Below are 20,430 nucleotides of genomic sequence, written 5' to 3' on the forward strand. Positions count from 1 at the left end.
GACAACATACTGTGCAAATTACCACAATAATCCTAAACCATTCTGAAGCAATATTATTGTGCAAAACAGGCAATTTAAGGAAAGATTCAAATAAATACTATCACACAGCTACTATCATTATTTAAAATTGAATCAATATAAATAACGTTATTATCATGACATTACAAAAACCTTCTGTTATGTAAATCATAATTTGTGAGTTTAAAATCAAACAATTCATTTATAATGCTGCTAATGAGACAGAATTAATTTTGCATTCATAACTTGCTATAAAACCAACGCTTTTATAAAATATCAAAAAGTGGCTGTTCACCATTGCATCTATGTAGCAAGACATTGCCTACAAAAAAGCCCCATCATTATGGTACCTGGTGACATTCCTGGATAAATCCTTTTATACCTAAAATATTTATGAGGCCTAGTCAAAGAAAAATATAACCACCATCTTGCAAACCAAGTATCCATTTGAACAGCACTGCTTATTTAAAGTAAATCATTGATAGTCTCACGTTTGACATATATAGCTAAAATAGCATATAAAAACCCATAATATTTAATATAATCAGAATCAAAAAATAATCGATGGTAAAATTCAAATACTCAGATCACATATTGACTTAAAATAATATAAATACCAATTTGTGTATAAAATGTTTGAGTCAAAAAAACTGAATATGTCTACAATGTGTAACTATTATGTGTAAAAAACTTTTAAGACATATTCATCTTATATAAACAGAATAAATAAAAAATTACACAGATTTCTGTCTGGAAGAGTGATAGAAATGTGTGAAATTCATAATCTTGATTCAGGCCATTTGGAGCTCTGTAGTTAAGACTTACAATGTATGTGGTCTCCAGCTGTCTCAACATCCGCTCTCGATTGCCACCCCTTGTTAAGTTTGGAATTGAATCAATAACAAACAAGATATGTTTGATCTACATTAGCGATCGACCTCAGATGTTGGAGGATCCCCACATAGACCTGCAGCTTAGTACCCCCTATGTATTTCAATCTACATTCACACTCAAAAAAATAAACCGCATGTTCAATTTTACAGCTGAATATGCCCCCGATTTTCTTAGGTTTCTCACTAAAGGGTGTGGTGTATTCATAGATGTTTTTACCAAATCTGCAGGCCCTACATATACTGCACTTGTAGAAGACTTTTCTGGGTCGTAGCCAACTCTTTCACATGACTACTTTTAACTAAGGCATCCCTCATACAGAAATATCTTTTTTGTATCATCCGTGTAAACATCTAATGACATTCTCATCTTGACCAGCAAGTAAATCTTCCTGGCACCTGCAATTCCTCCTGAGATGCAGCATTTCTTCATAGGGGATGCTTTTTCTGAGGTGCATAGTATAGAAATGTTTTGTATGGTGCATAGAGTTTCCCTCAGTGGCCTTTCTCTAGAAGCCTGTCTTAATTTTATTCTGTTGAATGAAAACTTGCAAATTGTGAAATTCTACCTGAGACTTACTATTATGTTCATTGAACTGGAGGTTGATGGAATTAACATTGATCAGTTTGATAAAGCATACAGTACGTCTCTAAACCACAAAAAAGGTCATCAATAAACCATAGCCAACATACTACACGGTCATTTCACAATGCATTATGATATGCGATGAGCACCTGCTCCTCCCATCAGCCCATGGGTAAACACGCGAAACTGGGGGCGAAGCAGGTTCCCATCACCGTACCATACTTCTGATGAAAAATGTCCTGATTAAAATAAAATAAAAAACTCTCCAGACACCACTTGATCATACATAGCAACATGTTGCTATGTTTGACATCTTTAACAGTCTACTCTTCAGAAAATATTCAACCACATTCACCCCATCCTGATGATTAACAATTGTGTAAAACTAACAGACATCTAAAGTCATTAACAGATAGTCTGAATGCTAAGGAATAGACATGTTTCAAAACGTCTCCTGTGTCCAGAACAAATGATGGAAGATACAAACCTTGGAGAACAAAATCAATATAACAAGAAGTATTTTCAAATGTGCTATTTAGAGCAGAGGTAATGGGTCTGCCCGGCGGAAGTGATCTGTTCTTATGAACCTTGGGTAATAAATACAAGGTAGGTAGCGAAGAAAAGTAATTTTTTAAATTGACATTCTTCATAACTGAACAGTACTTCATCTCTCCAGGTTGAAAATTGTCTGTGATACAGTAGATCGATAGCTGTTTCTACCTACAAACTGCCTTTCATGTAACACTCAGTATCATTGAGTTGGTTGTACTCCTCCTGAAGGTAATCCTTTAAAGGCAACAGAACGATATTACCACCTTTATCTCCATTGCGAATAACCACATCACTTTGCTTTTTCAATTTTTGAATCAGAATCTAGTATTTCATCTGCTGCGTTTTATATTTCCTTCTAGCGCATTGGGTTGTGTGGTTCTTCCACCACTCTGTCATTAAAGGTATCAATTGCATCAAGCGGCATAGAAGGAACAAAGGTAGATTTGTGTCTAAATAGAGTTTTGTCAGTAGCAGAAATATTTAAAGATAAATGTCTGGAAAGTTATGGAGCAGTAGTGTCAGCAACATTATTTGTTTCTTGTAATGCCGCAAGATCGAGTAACAGATCAAGGTCACCAATTTGAAGTTTGTGCTCATTAACATCTGCTTCTTGTTGAGTGGTTTCAATATTCCTCAATCTCATTGCATGGAATTTGACCAATTTGAATTTCTGGATATATTTAAATATATTGATTCTATTTTGAAACTGAAATTACTTTCAGGGCAGTATGACAAGCCCAAAGATAATAATGACAGTGCAGCTTGATTCAATTCAAACTGTGATAAATTGATGACTGTATTATCAATGTTGGGGTTAGCAATGCTTTCTTCTTGAACCATTTCTTTGTCTGTGCTGGTTTTCTCACATATTTTCCAGCCACATTTTCTGCGTTCTCTCCGCCTATGGTTCCGCCTTTGTTTTTTTGGATCTATTTTCTCTGGGCTGCAATGTTTGACAGCCGGCCCTCCGTAAGAAATCTAATTTGTCACACCAGGACAGTTTCTGCTGACTAGTTTGTTGTTCCCTCAGACGGCTGCTGTTTTCGGAGTCGGTTTCCCTTTCAACTGCCGAGCTTGACTGAGTCACTGATGCAGCACCACCTAAATTAGCATCCTGTGTGGCCTGATTTTTTATCAACCAACCTCTGCCTCTTAATTGAATTGTCTTCTAAAAGTGAAGACCTGCCCTGTTTTATAATCGATCTACTGCCATTGAAATGTAAGCGCTTTACATGCTTTTGTTCCTGTTTTTAAGGCGTTGCTGCATGTCTTCACGATATTTCAATATGACATTCTGATGCTCCACAGCTCAGGTCCACCAACTCGCATCATGCAGCTCTTCTGCTGCCAGCAGGGTTTTCTAAAAGCGGGGGGTTGGTGGTTTGTTTCTTTTCAAAGCACTTATCGAAAGAGCAGGGCAATGCAGAATCAGCTGTACACCTCCAACCACCATAAGGAGGGGGTCCACGAACCGGAGCTAGCTGGACTCAGTAAATATAAGAACAGTCGTCTCAATCCTCCAAAGATCGGACTTCAAGTTTACTGCTCGCAATTATTTTAATCCATATGCAAAGATGCTGTTATGACGCGTTTCAGACAGTCCTGGCCTTGATCACATATATGCTGCATTTTGAAAGGCAGGCTTATACACATCACATGATGTATAAACATGGACAACATATTCTCAATGTTATTGATGAACACATTCTTGCACTAGCTCCCATTATCTTGACTCTCCGATAATATCAAGTCACCTCCTGACACTATGCCTACTTAATTGATATCTCTAGTGTACTAGAAGGATTTCTTCACGCCGCCTGGGTACAATCTCATCTGGAACTATTGTTGTGATTGAATTTATTGTGTACTATGGCCTGCCCTACCTCTCACTCTCTCCTTTCTTTTGTTTTACTGTTTGGAAGGGTTCCTGGTAGCTCTCCATTACAGCCTACTTCTCACGACCTCCAGTTCTTTTATTGTGATTGTGGTATGGTTTATTGCTGCTCTGAGCTACCGGTTTGCTCACCTGCATATATGTAGAGTGCTCTGATACCCTTTAGGCTCATGTTCACGCAATACAAAACTCTAAAAATAAATAAATACTGTGAACATCACTGCAAAAGTGCAAAACCTTAAGAAACAAAACAGCCAGTTTAAGAAAAATTCTAATAAATATTCAATCACACAGCTACTAACATTATGTAAAAATGAATCAATATAAATAACATTATATTATATAAATAATTTACAATATGAAAGCACACAATTTAGTTACAAATGCTTCTCATGCATGCTTCTGTACCTGTGAGAAATTAGGCATTTTATCATTCTATTCCACTGTTCTCACCATTCAATCTGTGATTTAACCAGCAGACAGGGAGGGGGGACTGGAAAAATGGTTTTGCATATAATTACGGATATATATAGTGAAAGAGAACAACAATACAGAACAGTTTCAAATGTTTGCAGTCAGACAAAGAAAGACCACTTCCAAAGAAATTTACAACAGCATTGGCTGGAGACAGAATTGATAAAGCGTGAAATGCGGCCTTTGCTCACGTCTGGTAGGAGGATCCTGCTTTCACCTCAGGCTCTAAACAAATAGGCAACACTAAAGGAATTATAAAATAAAAACAAAAATACTGGTGCTGGAGAGAGTTACCTTTGGTGTGGAAGTGCTCATTATGAAAGAGCACAATGCAGTCATTCAAAGGGAATTTAACCATTCTCTGTAGTATGCTGACCCACTGCCCTATGCTTTATGCTGTAGTGGGCGGAACCAAAATGTGAGTGATACAACAGATCAGTGGATGAAGAAATGTGCTCGAAAGCACCTTTAGGTAAGTATATTACACATAGAATTTTGATAAAATTAAAAGGTCTTGACTAACGTCAGACATCACAAAGTCAGGAGGTTCACGTGGCCAGAATAGAAGCGCTGCAACTCTATAATGCTTGACAAAACTGAAGATAAGGATTACATGCCCACAGTAAAACAAGGTTGTGCCAATTGAATGCATTTATCAATACAATATTTGGGGAATCTGTTCACCATGAAAATTTGCCTCTGCAGATAAATAAGAGTGTACCCGGCTATGAATTACAGCTAAATCAAAAGTTTGAGGTTCTGGCATCATTAAATGGCCATACAAAGATTTGAATCAAAAGTGATAGGGACCTGGGTCCCCGGTGACAATATGTTTTCAAGTAAAATGCTGGGCAGCTGACAGGCAGTTGGGCAGATGTACATTTAATTTAAAGAATTCTGATGATTCAAATTAACTTTCAAATAAAGTTCATATTTTCTTTGCATTCATGGAAGATTGCTCTGATGATATCTATTGACCTTGCAAAAGTTATAAATGCTGTTCAATAATGTAATTATTAACCATAGTACTCGCACCACTTAAGCAGAAAATATTATTGTGCGTCTAGTTCCTGGGATTATTTTGCTTCTAGTGTGATGAGTATCTTTGGGAGTTTGGTGTTAAAGTGGTGACCCCGGAGCAGAATCATTTAGAGCTGCCCCTTCTCATCCAGAGCCTCGCTTTTAGATAGCATGTGTCGAACAAAGAGAGAGAAAGCATCTGTTAATTAAGAGATATCCTGAGTTATGTTTGAACTTTAAACACATAGGGGCAGATTTACAAGCCCCTTGCGAGACATTTACGCCGCCGTTGCGTCACTTCTGTGACGCAGCGGCGGAGTAAACCATGCGCCATGTTGCGCCTTATTTACAACGTGACGCATCTAGGGAGATGCGTCACGTTGTAAAGCCCTGCGCTACATTAAACCTGCGTCAGGTTTAATGTATGCAGGGTGGGCGTTCCGTCGGAAAAAGCCTTGGAAAAGTGACGCAGTGAAATCTACAAGATTTCACTGAGTCACTTTTCCGACGCTGCTGCGTCAAAACCCTGCGCCTGCTTGAAGCAGGCGTAAGGCATAACGCAGCATGTTCGGTATGGGCAGCCCCTGAGCATTGCAGGAGTTGCGTCATGCTTGCGACACGACTCCAGCAATGCGCCGCCCTTATGCCATCAGATGCGTCACACATCTGTTTATCCTTGCACCATGATGCGCTGCATTGTAAATGCGGCGCATCTGGGGTGGCGCAAGGGTAAACTTGCGTGACACATCTTTCCTGGCGCATCCCTGCTGATTTGCAGGGATGCGCCAGGAAACATAAATCTGCCCCTTAAAACGCAAAAAAAAAAAAAACAGGCACTTGACTCTGGGCTGACACGGCAGAATAATTCTAATAAGGTGCAGATGTGCATGATGAGAGATTAGCATTTTGCAGAATTCAAGGTACTACGATCTCAATATCGCATAGTGTTTTGCCTCACCATTGGTACATTTATTATAAATTCAGCAAGGTTTGTCCCTCCCTCCACCCCAAGTTAATTTTTTCATCCCATATATTGCATTTTGATCGTATTGCTCTCCATAGCTATATATCCAAGTCCTGCACTGTGTATTGTCAGTTCCAAAACTTTGAAATCAGGTCTGCGTAGCATTATCCATGTCTACAGCATTCTCTTCTTTTAAAATATTATGATGTACAAACCCAAAACACAGAACTTCCCAGGAAGTCGTATTTCGATAGTCTCATGTCATCTTATTTTGACTTGGAGGTGAATGAAAGCATAGTCTGTTGGCTAATTCCAAGGGGAAAAAGCGAAACGTTTATTTTCAGTGTGGAAACTTGAGTCAAGCTGCCATTATCAGCTACCAATCACTTGCACAAGTTTAGTGGAAAGACTTTTAGCAAGTTTCCACCTTTACCGTAACACTTGAATACAGAGTTTGATCTGGTTAAAAGTTTTTTCTGTCTTTCAGTGGAACAGAAGGGACGGATTATTTGCTTGCATCTCCAGACCTCCTTCATCATCAAATGAGGGCAATGGGATGATATGTGTAGTGTCGAGGTGGACACGTTCTAGTGTCTCAGCCGGCACTTAGTTTACCAGACACTCCCTCGAGGGGTGGACACACTTGCACCCCACACCCATCCACCACAGGCATCAAGAGTGATGTGACCCTGCAAATAAAAGGGCCCGAGTGCACGTACTTGGGTCCAGTTAAACAGAATACTCCCTGTGTGTATGTCACTCCTTTTAGTAGCATGTGAGCCTAGGCCCTAAAGCACAACAACATGGAGGGTCAAAAGAATGCAGGTGTGTATACTGGCACACTAAGACCCAGATTTACTAAAATGTCATGCAATGCAATGCAGCATGGAACATGCTGCGCTGCTTTGTGTGACAGGGAGATTGCACAAATGTGCCCTATTTACAAAGACATGATGCATTTCTGCTGTCTCCTTGCGCTGGCATACTGTACCATCGCAGGCACACTTGCACCATGGTGCAAGGATGCCTGCATATTAGATTTGGCATCTTTGGTGTAGTTTGCCCCTGATTTTTTGCCTTTTTGTTTGATGCTGTGCTGGATTTAGTTTTTGCTGGCTTAGATGCTTTGGGCACTTTCCTACTGGTGATCAGTGTCAAAGCTCAAGTGTTCCCCAATTGTGTTTACAATTGGTTCTCAATGATTGGAATATTTGATTTACTGGTAAGCCCCTAGTAAAGTTCACTAAGTGTGCCAGGGCCTGCAAATTAAATGCTACTATTGGACCTGCAGCACTGATTGTGCCACCCACATGAGTAGCCCTGAAAAGGTATCTCAGACCTGCCACCACAGTGTCTGTGTGCAGTTTGTTAACTGCCATGTCGACCTGGTCGGTGTGCCCACTTGCCAGGCCCTAATCTTCCCATTTCTTACATGTAAGGCACCCCTATGGTAGGCCCAAGGTACCCCCCTCGGCAGGGTGCAGTGTATGTGAAAGGTAGTACATGCACTGGTGTGTGTGACACACCCTGGTAGTGAAATATTGCTAATTTAATCATTCACTATTGAAAGGCTTTCTGTTCCATAGGATAGAATGGTAAATACTTTGTAACATCTTACAAGTATAACTTCCAATTGGGACAAGATGGAGAAATAACATTTAGGCTCTCTGAACTCAGACTTTAACAACAGATCTTTTAGTGAAGATGTTTTTAAATTGTGTGTTTAAAAATGCCACTTTTAGAAAGTATCTAAAGGGAAGGTAGGGCCTTTTAAATGGGAACTCGAGAAAATATCTAGCTACTGGTTGGTGGTACTGCTATTTCATTTAAACAGACAGTACACGACCCAACGTTAGAATCCTCTTGGATTTGATTATTTATTTAACGTTCTTTCTTTTTTTATTTCAAAACGCTTTTGGATTATTTCATAAGCGTCTGGATGTCAAGGAAACACTTATTCATTTTGACATTAATAGACTTAAATATATACAACTTATACACACATATTGATACTGTGACAAAACGAAAAACCTTTTTTGTAAAAGATTTGAAACATACAATAATGCACCCATTGATGTTTACAGTTAACCCTTTGAGCTTAATATTTATACACTAAGGGGCGTGAGATGCTGATAATATCATATATCGGAAATTACCATCACATTTCAGAAAAATACCACATTTCAGAAAAATGCTGACGTGTTTCAAGTCCCAGTGAAACTCATGAGTCTCTCATCAGGGCTTCTGTGTTTCTACTCTGGCTTATTGTATGGAAGAAATCTAATAAAGAATAATAAATAATATGTATCAGTGCATTATTGGTCCTCGCGTTCTCTCTGTTTATATGCACCGTTTAATGAAAGGGTATATTTACCTTCTGTTTACAGCTTGGGATCGTCAATTTTTAAAAATAAGTCAAGGGTCATTTCCGATTCAATGGAGGGCTGCAGGGACAAAAAAAGGGAATGGATTGTTAAACGCTAAATGGTCACTGTACTGTTGTTGTTTTAAGGCATTTTAAGCGGTGAAGGTGAACTGCCTACCTGAATCACAAGTGCTGGGGTGGGGCAGCGTCTTCCCATCTAAAGATTATCGGGCAGTTTTGTGTTTCTTTCCGGCAGATAAAATTGCAACAATGTTTCTATTAACCGCGTTACATTGTTCATCCGCTTGTGCTCTGACACTAGTTACAATGGCGGTGAACCGCACACCTGATTGTTAATGGGCGGCATCTGCTCTTTTGAATGCGTTGTTTGCAAGTGTTGTTTGCAATACCTTTTGGATTGTTTTCACCCTGTTGGCGACAATACAGTACTTTTTAAGTATGAGGGCCTGCCACAACTTATTAAAGCAGCTTGGGCGCAATACCGATTTCTTGTTATTTTACTTTTCAGGCGTGTCCATTTACTTGCAACCGCCTTTTGTCTCTCAGTCACCGCATTTCCGTTCCTGTCTCTGCAGCCGTAGAGACTTCCTGTTTCCTCCTGGTTTTTAAATGCAGGGAATCCTGATGGATTATGGATATTGTAGTTTTTTCACTTTGATGGAATTCACGTTTGTGATAGCGCCGTCATTTTGTTCAGGCCAGAGACAGTGCAATTAAATTTTAGGATAAGGTACGCTTCTTTTTGGAGGAAGAGCTCCTCCAAATCACCTCCTCTTGCGTTTGGTGCAAGTCCAGTTAAAATGGTTCATCTTAAATCATTTTCACCGTGTTTTTTTTCGATGTAGTGGGAAACCATGGGTGCATTTAGCACTTTCTTCTTGATCCTTGAACGGTGTTGGACAATCCGTTGATTAATTTGTTGGTTTGTTTTACCAATATAGATCTTTGGGAAAGGGCACATCACAGCGTAGATTACATTTTTTGTTTTACAGTTCGTGAATTCTTTATGTGTCCATTTAATGGTATTGTGGCAGAATTATGTACCTTCTATTGTCAATTCACACACAGAGCAGTTCCCACATTTGTGGTGGCCCTGTACTGGTTTAATTTTCCATTGTGTTCGTAAGTCACTCTTTGGGCGAGTCGGTGACATGTCCACTCTAATTATCTGTTGCCCTGTGGAGATGTTCTTCTTCATTGAGAATAATGGTTTCGGCAATGGACACTTCAGCCCTTGTAGCAAATGTCAATTCTTTAGAATTATCTGCCGAAAATTGTTTGCAGCAGGACCATTCGTGGACACACACCAATCTCTCAAGACGTTGTTTCACTTTTTTTGAAGAAGTGATTCACGTGGTGTGAACCAGGCTCTTTTGGTCGCATGTTTCAATGATTTTTGGGAGTACCCTCTTTCAATAAGCTGTTGACAGAATATGGATTTACAACAAACAAATGATGGACGGAATGCTGACAATGCATACATTCTCCCCCAGTCAAGAGATCTGGGTTAAATCCATCGTTCTTTTGCCCACTACACCACCCCAGTTTAGACATGGCCATATGAAAATCAGTCTTGACCCTGTGCCTCATGGGAACAGTCCAGCCCGAACTGCCAAGCCATGTCTTCCCTGGACCGGAATCAAGCATCCTAGGACCGGTTTCTGGCTATCAGCCGTCATCAGCCAGGATAGCTTGACTCCAGTGGCGTAGTGAGCACGGGTCCCACGTCTGGGAATACCCATCCCACTTAGGGCGAAAAGCGTTACAACAAACAAATGATGGACGGAATGCTGACAATGCATACATTCTCCCCCAGTCAAGAGATCTGGGTTAAATCCATCGTTCTTTTGCCCACTACACCACCCCAGTTTAGACATGGCCATATGCAAATCAGTCTTGACCCTGTGCCTCATGGGAACAGTCCAGCCCGAACTGCCAAGCCATGTCTTCCCTGGACCGGAATCAAGCATCCTAGGACCGGTTTCTGGCTATCAGCCGTCATCAGCCAGGATAGCTTGACTCCAGTGGCGTAGTGAGCACGGGTCCCACGTCTGGGAATACCCATCCCACTTAGGGCGAAAAGCGTTACAACAAACAAATGATGGACGGAATGCTGACAATGCATACATTCTCCCCCAGTCAAGAGATCTGGGTTAAATCCATCGTTCTTTTGCCCACTACACCACCCCAGTTTAGACATGGCCATATGCAAATCAGTCTTGACCCTGTGCCTCATGGGAACAGTCCAGCCCGAACTGCCAAGCCATGTCTTCCCTGGACCGGAATCAAGCATCCTAGGACCGGTTTCTGGCTATCAGCCGTCATCAGCCAGGATAGCTTGACTCCAGTGGCGTAGTGAGCACGGGTCCCACGTCTGGAAATACCCATCCCACTTAGGGCGAAAAGCGTTACAACAAACAAATGATGGACGGAATGCTGACAATGCATACATTCTCCCCCAGTCAAGAGATCTGGGTTAAATCCATCGTTCTTTTGCCCACTACACCACCCCAGTTTAGACATGGCCATATGCAAATCAGTCTTGACCCTGTGCCTCATGGGAACAGTCCAGCCCGAACTGCCAAGCCATGTCTTCCCTGGACCGGAATCAAGCATCCTAGGACCGGTTTCTGGCTATCAGCCGTCATCAGCCAGGATAGCTTGACTCCAGTGGCGTAGTGAGCACGGGTCCCACGTCTGGGAATACCCATCCCACTTAGGGCGAAAAGCGTTACAACAAACAAATGATGGACGGAATGCTGACAATGCATACATTCTCCCCCAGTCAAGAGATCTGGGTTAAATCCATCGTTCTTTTGCCCACTACACCACCCCAGTTTAGACATGGCCATATGCAAATCAGTCTTGACCCTGTCTTTTGTTTGTTGTAACGCTTTTCGCCCTAAGTGGGATGGGTATTCCCAGACGTGGGACCCGTGCTAACTACGCCACTGGAGTCAAGCTATCCTGGCTGATGACGGCTGATAGCCAGAAACCGGTCCTAGGATGCTTGATTCCGGTCCAGGGAAGACATGGCTTGGCAGTTCGGGCTGGACTGTTCCCATGAGGCACAGGGTCAAGACTGATTTGCATATGGCCATGTCTGAACTGGGGTGGCGTAGTGGGCAAAAGAACGATGGATTTAACCCAGATCTCTTGACTGGGGGAGAATGTCTGCATTGTCAGCATTCCGTCCATCATTTGTTTGTTGTAACGCTTTTCGCCCTAAGTGGGATGGGTATTCCCAGACGTGGGACCCGTGCTAACTACGCCACTGGAGTCAAGCTATCCTGGCTGATGACGGCTGATAGCCAGAAACCGGTCCTAGGATGCTTGATTCCGGTCCAGGGAAGACATGGCTTGGCAGTTCGGGCTGGACTGTTCCCATGAGGCACAGGGTCAAGACTGATTTGCATATGGCCATGTCTGAACTGGGGTGGCGTAGTGGGCAAAAGAACGATGGATTTAACCCAGATCTCTTGACTGGGGGAGAATGTCTGCATTGTCAGCATTCCGTCCATCATTTGTTTGTTGTAACGCTTTTCGCCCTAAGTGGGATGGGTATTCCCAGACGTGGGACCCGTGCTAACTACGCCACTGGAGTCAAGCTATCCTGGCTGATGACGGCTGATAGCCAGAAACCGGTCCTAGGATGCTTGATTCCGGTCCAGGGAAGACATGGCTTGGCAGTTCGGGCTGGACTGTTCCCATGAGGCACAGGGTCAAGACTGATTTGCATATGGCCATGTCTGAACTGGGGTGGCGTAGTGGGCAAAAGAACGATGGATTTAACCCAGATCTCTTGACTGGGGTAGAATGTCTGCATTGTCAGCATTCCGTCCATCATTTGTTTGTTGTAACGCTTTTCGCCCTAAGTGGGATGGGTATTCCCAGACGTGGGACCCGTGCTAACTACGCCACTGGAGTCAAGCTATCCTGGCTGATGACGGCTGATAGCCAGAAACCGGTCCTAGGATGCTTGATTCCGGTCCAGGGAAGACATGGCTTGGCAGTTCGGGCTGGACTGTTCCCATGAGGCACAGGGTCAAGACTGATTTGCATATGGCCATGTCTGAACTGGGGTGGCGTAGTGGGCAAAAGAACGATGGATTTAACCCAGATCTCTTGACTGGGGGAGAATGTCTGCATTGTCAGCATTCCGTCCATCATTTGTTTGTTGTAACGCTTTTCGCCCTAAGTGGGATGGGTATTCCCAGACGTGGGACCCGTGCTAACTACGCCACTGGAGTCAAGCTATCCTGGCTGATGATGGCTGATAGCCAGAAACCGGTCCTAGGATGCTTGATTCCGGTCCAGGGAAGACATGGCTTGGCAGTTCGGGCTGGACTGTTCCCATGAGGCACAGGGTCAAGACTGATTTGCATATGGCCATGTCTGAACTGGGGTGGCGTAGTGGGCAAAAGAACGATGGATTTAACCCAGATCTCTTGACTGGGGGAGAATGTCTGCATTGTCAGCATTCCGTCCATCATTTGTTTGTTGTAACGCTTTTCGCCCTAAGTGGGATGGGTATTCCCAGACGTGGGACCCGTGCTAACTACGCCACTGGAGTCAAGCTATCCTGGCTGATGACGGCTGATTGCCAGAAACCGGTCCTAGGATGCTTGATTCCGGTCCAGGGAAGACATGGCTTGGCAGTTCGGGCTGGACTGTTCCCATGAGGCACAGGGTCAAGACTGATTTGCATATGGCCATGTCTGAACTGGGGTGGCGTAGTGGGCAAAAGAACGATGGATTTAACCCAGATCTCTTGACTGGGGGAGAATGTCTGCATTGTCAGCATTCCGTCCATCATTTGTTTGTTGTAACGCTTTTCGCCCTAAGTGGGATGGGTATTCCCAGACGTGGGACCCGTGCTAACTACGCCACTGGAGTCAAGCTATCCTGGCTGATGACGGCTGATAGCCAGAAACCGGTCCTAGGATGCTTGATTCCGGTCCAGGGAAGACATGGCTTGGCAGTTCGGGCTGGACTGTTCCCATGAGGCACAGGGTCAAGACTGATTTGCATATGGCCATGTCTGAACTGGGGTGGCGTAGTGGGCAAAAGAACGATGGATTTAACCCAGATCTCTTGACTGGGGGAGAATGTCTGCATTGTCAGCATTCCGTCCATCATTTGTTTGTTGTAACGCTTTTCGCCCTAAGTGGGATGGGTATTCCCAGACGTGGGACCCGTGCTAACTACGCCACTGGAGTCAAGCTATCCTGGCTGATGACGGCTGATAGCCAGAAACCGGTCCTAGGATGCTTGATTCCGGTCCAGGGAAGACATGGCTTGGCAGTTCGGGCTGGACTGTTCCCATGAGGCACAGGGTCAAGACTGATTTGCATATGGCCATGTCTGAACTGGGGTGGCGTAGTGGGCAAAAGAACGATGGATTTAACCCAGATCTCTTGACTGGGGGAGAATGTCTGCATTGTCAGCATTCCGTCCATCATTTGTTTGTTGTAACGCTTTTCGCCCTAAGTGGGATGGGTATTCCCAGACGTGGGACCCGTGCTAACTACGCCACTGGAGTCAAGCTATCCTGGCTGATGACGGCTGATAGCCAGAAACCGGTCCTAGGATGCTTGATTCCGGTCCAGGGAAGACATGGCTTGGCAGTTCGGGCTGGACTGTTCCCATGAGGCACAGGGTCAAGACTGATTTGCATATGGCCATGTCTGAACTGGGGTGGCGTAGTGGGCAAAAGAACGATGGATTTAACCCAGATCTCTTGACTGGGGGAGAATGTCTGCATTGTCAGCATTCCGTCCATCATTTGTTTGTTGTAACGCTTTTCGCCCTAAGTGGGATGGGTATTCCCAGACGTGGGACCCGTGCTAACTACGCCACTGGAGTCAAGCTATCCTGGCTGATGACGGCTGATAGCCAGAAACCGGTCCTAGGATGCTTGATTCCGGTCCAGGGAAGACATGGCTTGGCAGTTCGGGCTGGACTGTTCCCATGAGGCACAGGGTCAAGACTGATTTGCATATGGCCATGTCTGAACTGGGGTGGCGTAGTGGGCAAAAGAACGATGGATTTAACCCAGATCTCTTGACTGGGGGAGAATGTCTGCATTGTCAGCATTCCGTCCATCATTTGTTTGTTGTAACGCTTTTCGCCCTAAGTGGGATGGGTATTCCCAGACGTGGGACCCGTGCTAACTACGCCACTGGAGTCAAGCTATCCTGGCTGATGACGGCTGATAGCCAGAAACCGGTCCTAGGATGCTTGATTCCGGTCCAGGGAAGACATGGCTTGGCAGTTCGGGCTGGACTGTTCCCATGAGGCACAGGGTCAAGACTGATTTGCATATGGCCATGTCTGAACTGGGGTGGCGTAGTGGGCAAAAGAACGATGGATTTAACCCAGATCTCTTGACTGGGGGAGAATGTCTGCATTGTCAGCATTCCGTCCATCATTTGTTTGTTGTAACGCTTTTCGCCCTAAGTGGGATGGGTATTCCCAGACGTGGGACCCGTGCTAACTACGCCACTGGAGTCAAGCTATCCTGGCTGATGACGGCTGATAGCCAGAAACCGGTCCTAGGATGCTTGATTCCGGTCCAGGGAAGACATGGCTTGGCAGTTCAGGCTGGACTGTTCCCATGAGGCACAGGGTCAAGACTGATTTGCATATGGCCATGTCTGAACTGGGGTGGCGTAGTGGGCAAAAGAACGATGGATTTAACCCAGATCTCTTGACTGGGGGAGAATGTCTGCATTGTCAGCATTCCGTCCATCATTTGTTTGTTGTAACGCTTTTCGCCCTAAGTGGGATGGGTATTCCCAGACGTGGGACCCGTGCTAACTACGCCACTGGAGTCAAGCTATCCTGGCTGATGACGGCTGATAGCCAGAAACCGGTCCTAGGATGCTTGATTCCGGTCCAGGGAAGACATGGCTTGGCAGTTCGGGCTGGACTGTTCCCATGAGGCACAGGGTCAAGACTGATTTGCATATGGCCATGTCTGAACTGGGGTGGCGTAGTGGGCAAAATAACGATGGATTTAACCCAGATCTCTTGACTGGGGGAGAATGTCTGCATTGTCAGCATTCCGTCCATCATTTGTTTGTTGTAACGCTTTTCGCCCTAAGTGGGATGGGTATTCCCAGACGTGGGACCCGTGCTAACTACGCCACTGGAGTCAAGCTATCCTGGCTGATGACGGCTGATAGCCAGAAACCGGTCCTAGGATGCTTGATTCCGGTCCAGGGAAGACATGGCTTGGCAGTTCGGGCTGGACTGTTCCCATGAGGCACAGGGTCAAGACTGATTTGCATATGGCCATGTCTGAACTGGGGTGGCGTAGTGAGCAAAAGAACGATGGATTTAACCCAGATCTCTTGACTGGGGGAGAATGTCTGCATTGTCAGCATTCCGTCCATCATTTGTTTGTTGTAACGCTTTTCGCCCTAAGTGGGATGGGTATTCCCAGACGTGGGACCCGTGCTAACTACGCCACTGGAGTCAAGCTATCCTGGCTGATGACGGCTGATAGCCAGAAACCGGTCCTAGGATGCTTGATTCCGGTCCAGGGAAGACATGGCTTGGCAGTTCGGGCTGGACTGTTCCCATGAGGCACAGGGTCAAGACTGATTTGCATATGGCCATGTCTGAACTGGGGTGGCGTAGTGGGCAAAAGAACGATGGATTTAACCCAGATCTCTTGACTGGGGGAGAATGTCTGCATTGTCAGCATTCCGTCCATCATTTGTTTGTTGTAACGCTTTTCGCCCTAAGTGGGATGGGTATTCCCAGACGTGGGACCCGTGCTAACTACGCCACTGGAGTCAAGCTATCCTGGCTGATGACGGCTGATAGCCAGAAACCGGTCCTAGGATGCTTGATTCCGGTCCAGGGAAGACATGGCTTGGCAGTTCGGGCTGGACTGTTCCCATGAGGCACAGGGTCAAGACTGATTTGCATATGGCCATGTCTGAACTGGGGTGGCGTAGTGGGCAAAAGAACGATGGATTTAACCCAGATCTCTTGACTGGGGGAGAATGTCTGCATTGTCAGCATTCCGTCCATCATTTGTTTGTTGTAACGCTTTTCGCCCTAAGTGGGATGGGTATTCCCAGACGTGGGACCCGTGCTAACTACGCCACTGGAGTCAAGCTATCCTGGCTGATGACGGCTGCTAGCCAGAAACCGGTCCTAGGATGCTTGATTCCGGTCCAGGGAAGACATGGCTTGGCAGTTCGGGCTGGACTGTTCCCATGAGGCACAGGGTCAAGACTGATTTGCATATGGCCATGTCTGAACTGGGGTGGCGTAGTGGGCAAAAGAACGATGGATTTAACCCAGATCTCTTGACTGGGGGAGAATGTCTGCATTGTCAGCATTCCGTCCATCATTTGTTTGTTGTAACGCTTTTCGCCCTAAGTGGGATGGGTATTCCCAGACGTGGGACCCGTGCTAACTACGCCACTGGAGTCAAGCTATCCTGGCTGATGACGGCTGATAGCCAGAAACCGGTCCTAGGATGCTTGATTCCGGTCCAGGGAAGACATGGCTTGGCAGTTCGGGCTGGACTGTTCCCATGAGGCACAGGGTCAAGACTGATTTGCATATGGCCATGTCTGAACTGGGGTGGCGTAGTGGGCAAAAGAACGATGGATTTAACCCAGATCTCTTGACTGGGGGAGAATGTCTGCATTGTCAGCATTCCGTCCATCATTTGTTTGTTGTAACGCTTTTCGCCCTAAGTGGGATGGGTATTCCCAGACGTGGGACCCGTGCTAACTACGCCACTGGAGTCAAGCTATCCTGGCTGATGACGGCTGATAGCCAGAAACCGGTCCTAGGATGCTTGATTCCGGTCCAGGGAAGACATGGCTTGGCAGTTCGGGCTGGACTGTTCCCATGAGGCACAGGGTCAAGACTGATTTGCATATGGCCATGTCTGAACTGGGGTGGCGTAGTGGGCAAAAGAACGATGGATTTAACCCAGATCTCTTGACTGGGGGAGAATGTCTGCATTGTCAGCATTCCGTCCATCATTTGTTTGTTGTAACGCTTTTCGCCCTAAGTGGGATGGGTATTCCCAGACGTGGGACCCGTGCTAACTACGCCACTGGAGTCAAGCTATCCTGGCTGATGACGGCTGATAGCCAGAAACCGGTCCTAGGATGCTTGATTCCGGTCCAGGGAAGACATGGCTTGGCAGTTCGGGCTGGACTGTTCCCATGAGGCACAGGGTCAAGACTGATTTGCATATGGCCATGTCTGAACTGGGGTGGCGTAGTGGGCAAAAGAACGATGGATTTAACCCAGATCTCTTGACTGGGGGAGAATGTCTGCATTGTCAGCATTCCGTCCATCATTTGTTTGTTGTAACGCTTTTCGCCCTAAGTGGGATGGGTATTCCCAGACGTGGGACCCGTGCTAACTACGCCACTGGAGTCAAGCTATCCTGGCTGATGACGGCTGATAGCCAGAAACCGGTCCTAGGATGCTTGATTCCGGTCCAGGGAAGACATGGCTTGGCAGTTCAGGCTGGACTGTTCCCATGAGGCACAGGGTCAAGACTGATTTGCATATGGCCATGTCTGAACTGGGGTGGCGTAGTGGGCAAAAGAACGATGGATTTAACCCAGATCTCTTGACTGGGGGAGAATGTCTGCATTGTCAGCATTCCGTCCATCATTTGTTTGTTGTAACGCTTTTCGCCCTAAGTGGGATGGGTATTCCCAGACGTGGGACCCGTGCTAACTACGCCACTGGAGTCAAGCTATCCTGGCTGATGACGGCTGATAGCCAGAAACCGGTCCTAGGATGCTTGATTCCGGTCCAGGGAAGACATGGCTTGGCAGTTCGGGCTGGACTGTTCCCATGAGGCACAGGGTCAAGACTGATTTGCATATGGCCATGTCTGAACTGGGGTGGCGTAGTGGGCAAAATAACGATGGATTTAACCCAGATCTCTTGACTGGGGGAGAATGTCTGCATTGTCAGCATTCCGTCCATCATTTGTTTGTTGTAACGCTTTTCGCCCTAAGTGGGATGGGTATTCCCAGACGTGGGACCCGTGCTAACTACGCCACTGGAGTCAAGCTATCCTGGCTGATGACGGCTGATAGCCAGAAACCGGTCCTAGGATGCTTGATTCCGGTCCAGGGAAGACATGGCTTGGCAGTTCGGGCTGGACTGTTCCCATGAGGCACAGGGTCAAGACTGATTTGCATATGGCCATGTCTGAACTGGGGTGGCGTAGTGAGCAAAAGAACGATGGATTTAACCCAGATCTCTTGACTGGGGGAGAATGTCTGCATTGTCAGCATTCCGTCCATCATTTGTTTGTTGTAACGCTTTTCGCCCTAAGTGGGATGGGTATTCCCAGACGTGGGACCCGTGCTAACTACGCCACTGGAGTCAAGCTATCCTGGCTGATGACGGCTGATAGCCAGAAACCGGTCCTAGGATGCTTGATTCCGGTCCAGGGAAGACATGGCTTGGCAGTTCGGGCTGGACTGTTCCCATGAGGCACAGGGTCAAGACTGATTTGCATATGGCCATGTCTGAACTGGGGTGGCGTAGTGGGCAAAAGAACGATGGATTTAACCCAGATCTCTTGACTGGGGGAGAATGTCTGCATTGTCAGCATTCCGTCCATCATTTGTTTGTTGTAACGCTTTTCGCCCTAAGTGGGATGGGTATTCCCAGACGTGGGACCCGTGCTAACTACGCCACTGGAGTCAAGCTATCCTGGCTGATGACGGCTGATAGCCAGAAACCGGTCCTAGGATGCTTGATTCCGGTCCAGGGAAGACATGGCTTGGCAGTTCGGGCTGGACTGTTCCCATGAGGCACAGGGTCAAGACTGATTTGCATATGGCCATGTCTGAACTGGGGTGGCGTAGTGGGCAAAAGAACGATGGATTTAACCCAGATCTCTTGACTGGGGGAGAATGTCTGCATTGTCAGCATTCCGTCCATCATTTGTTTGTTGTAACGCTTTTCGCCCTAAGTGGGATGGGTATTCCCAGACGTGGGACCCGTGCTAACTACGCCACTGGAGTCAAGCTATCCTGGCTGATGACGGCTGCTAGCCAGAAACCGGTCCTAGGATGCTTGATTCCGGTCCAGGGAAGACATGGCTTGGCAGTTCGGGCTGGACTGTTCCCATGAGGCACAGGGTCAAGACTGATTTGCATATGGCCATGTCTGAACTGGGGTGGCGTAGTGGGCAAAAGAACGATGGATTTAACCCAGATCTCTTGACTGGGGGAGAATGTCTGCATTGTCAGCATTCCGTCCATCATTTGTTTGTTGTAACGCTTTTCGCCCTAAGTGGGATGGGTATTCCCAGACGTGGGACCCGTGCTAACTACGCCACTGGAGTCAAGCTATCCTGGCTGATGACGGCTGATAGCCAGAAACCGGTCCTAGGATGCTTGATTCCGGTCCAGGGAAGACATGGCTTGGCAGTTCGGGCTGGACTGTTCCCATGAGGCACAGGGTCAAGACTGATTTGCATATGGCCATGTCTGAACTGGGGTGGCGTAGTGGGCAAAAGAACGATGGATTTAACCCAGATCTCTTGACTGGGGGAGAATGTCTGCATTGTCAGCATTCCGTCCATCATTTGTTTGTTGTAACGCTTTTCGCCCTAAGTGGGATGGGTATTCCCAG

Source organism: Triturus cristatus, chromosome 1_2 (genome assembly GCF_964204655.1).
Source record: "Triturus cristatus chromosome 1_2, aTriCri1.1, whole genome shotgun sequence".
Lineage (NCBI taxonomy): Eukaryota > Metazoa > Chordata > Amphibia > Caudata > Salamandridae > Triturus > Triturus cristatus.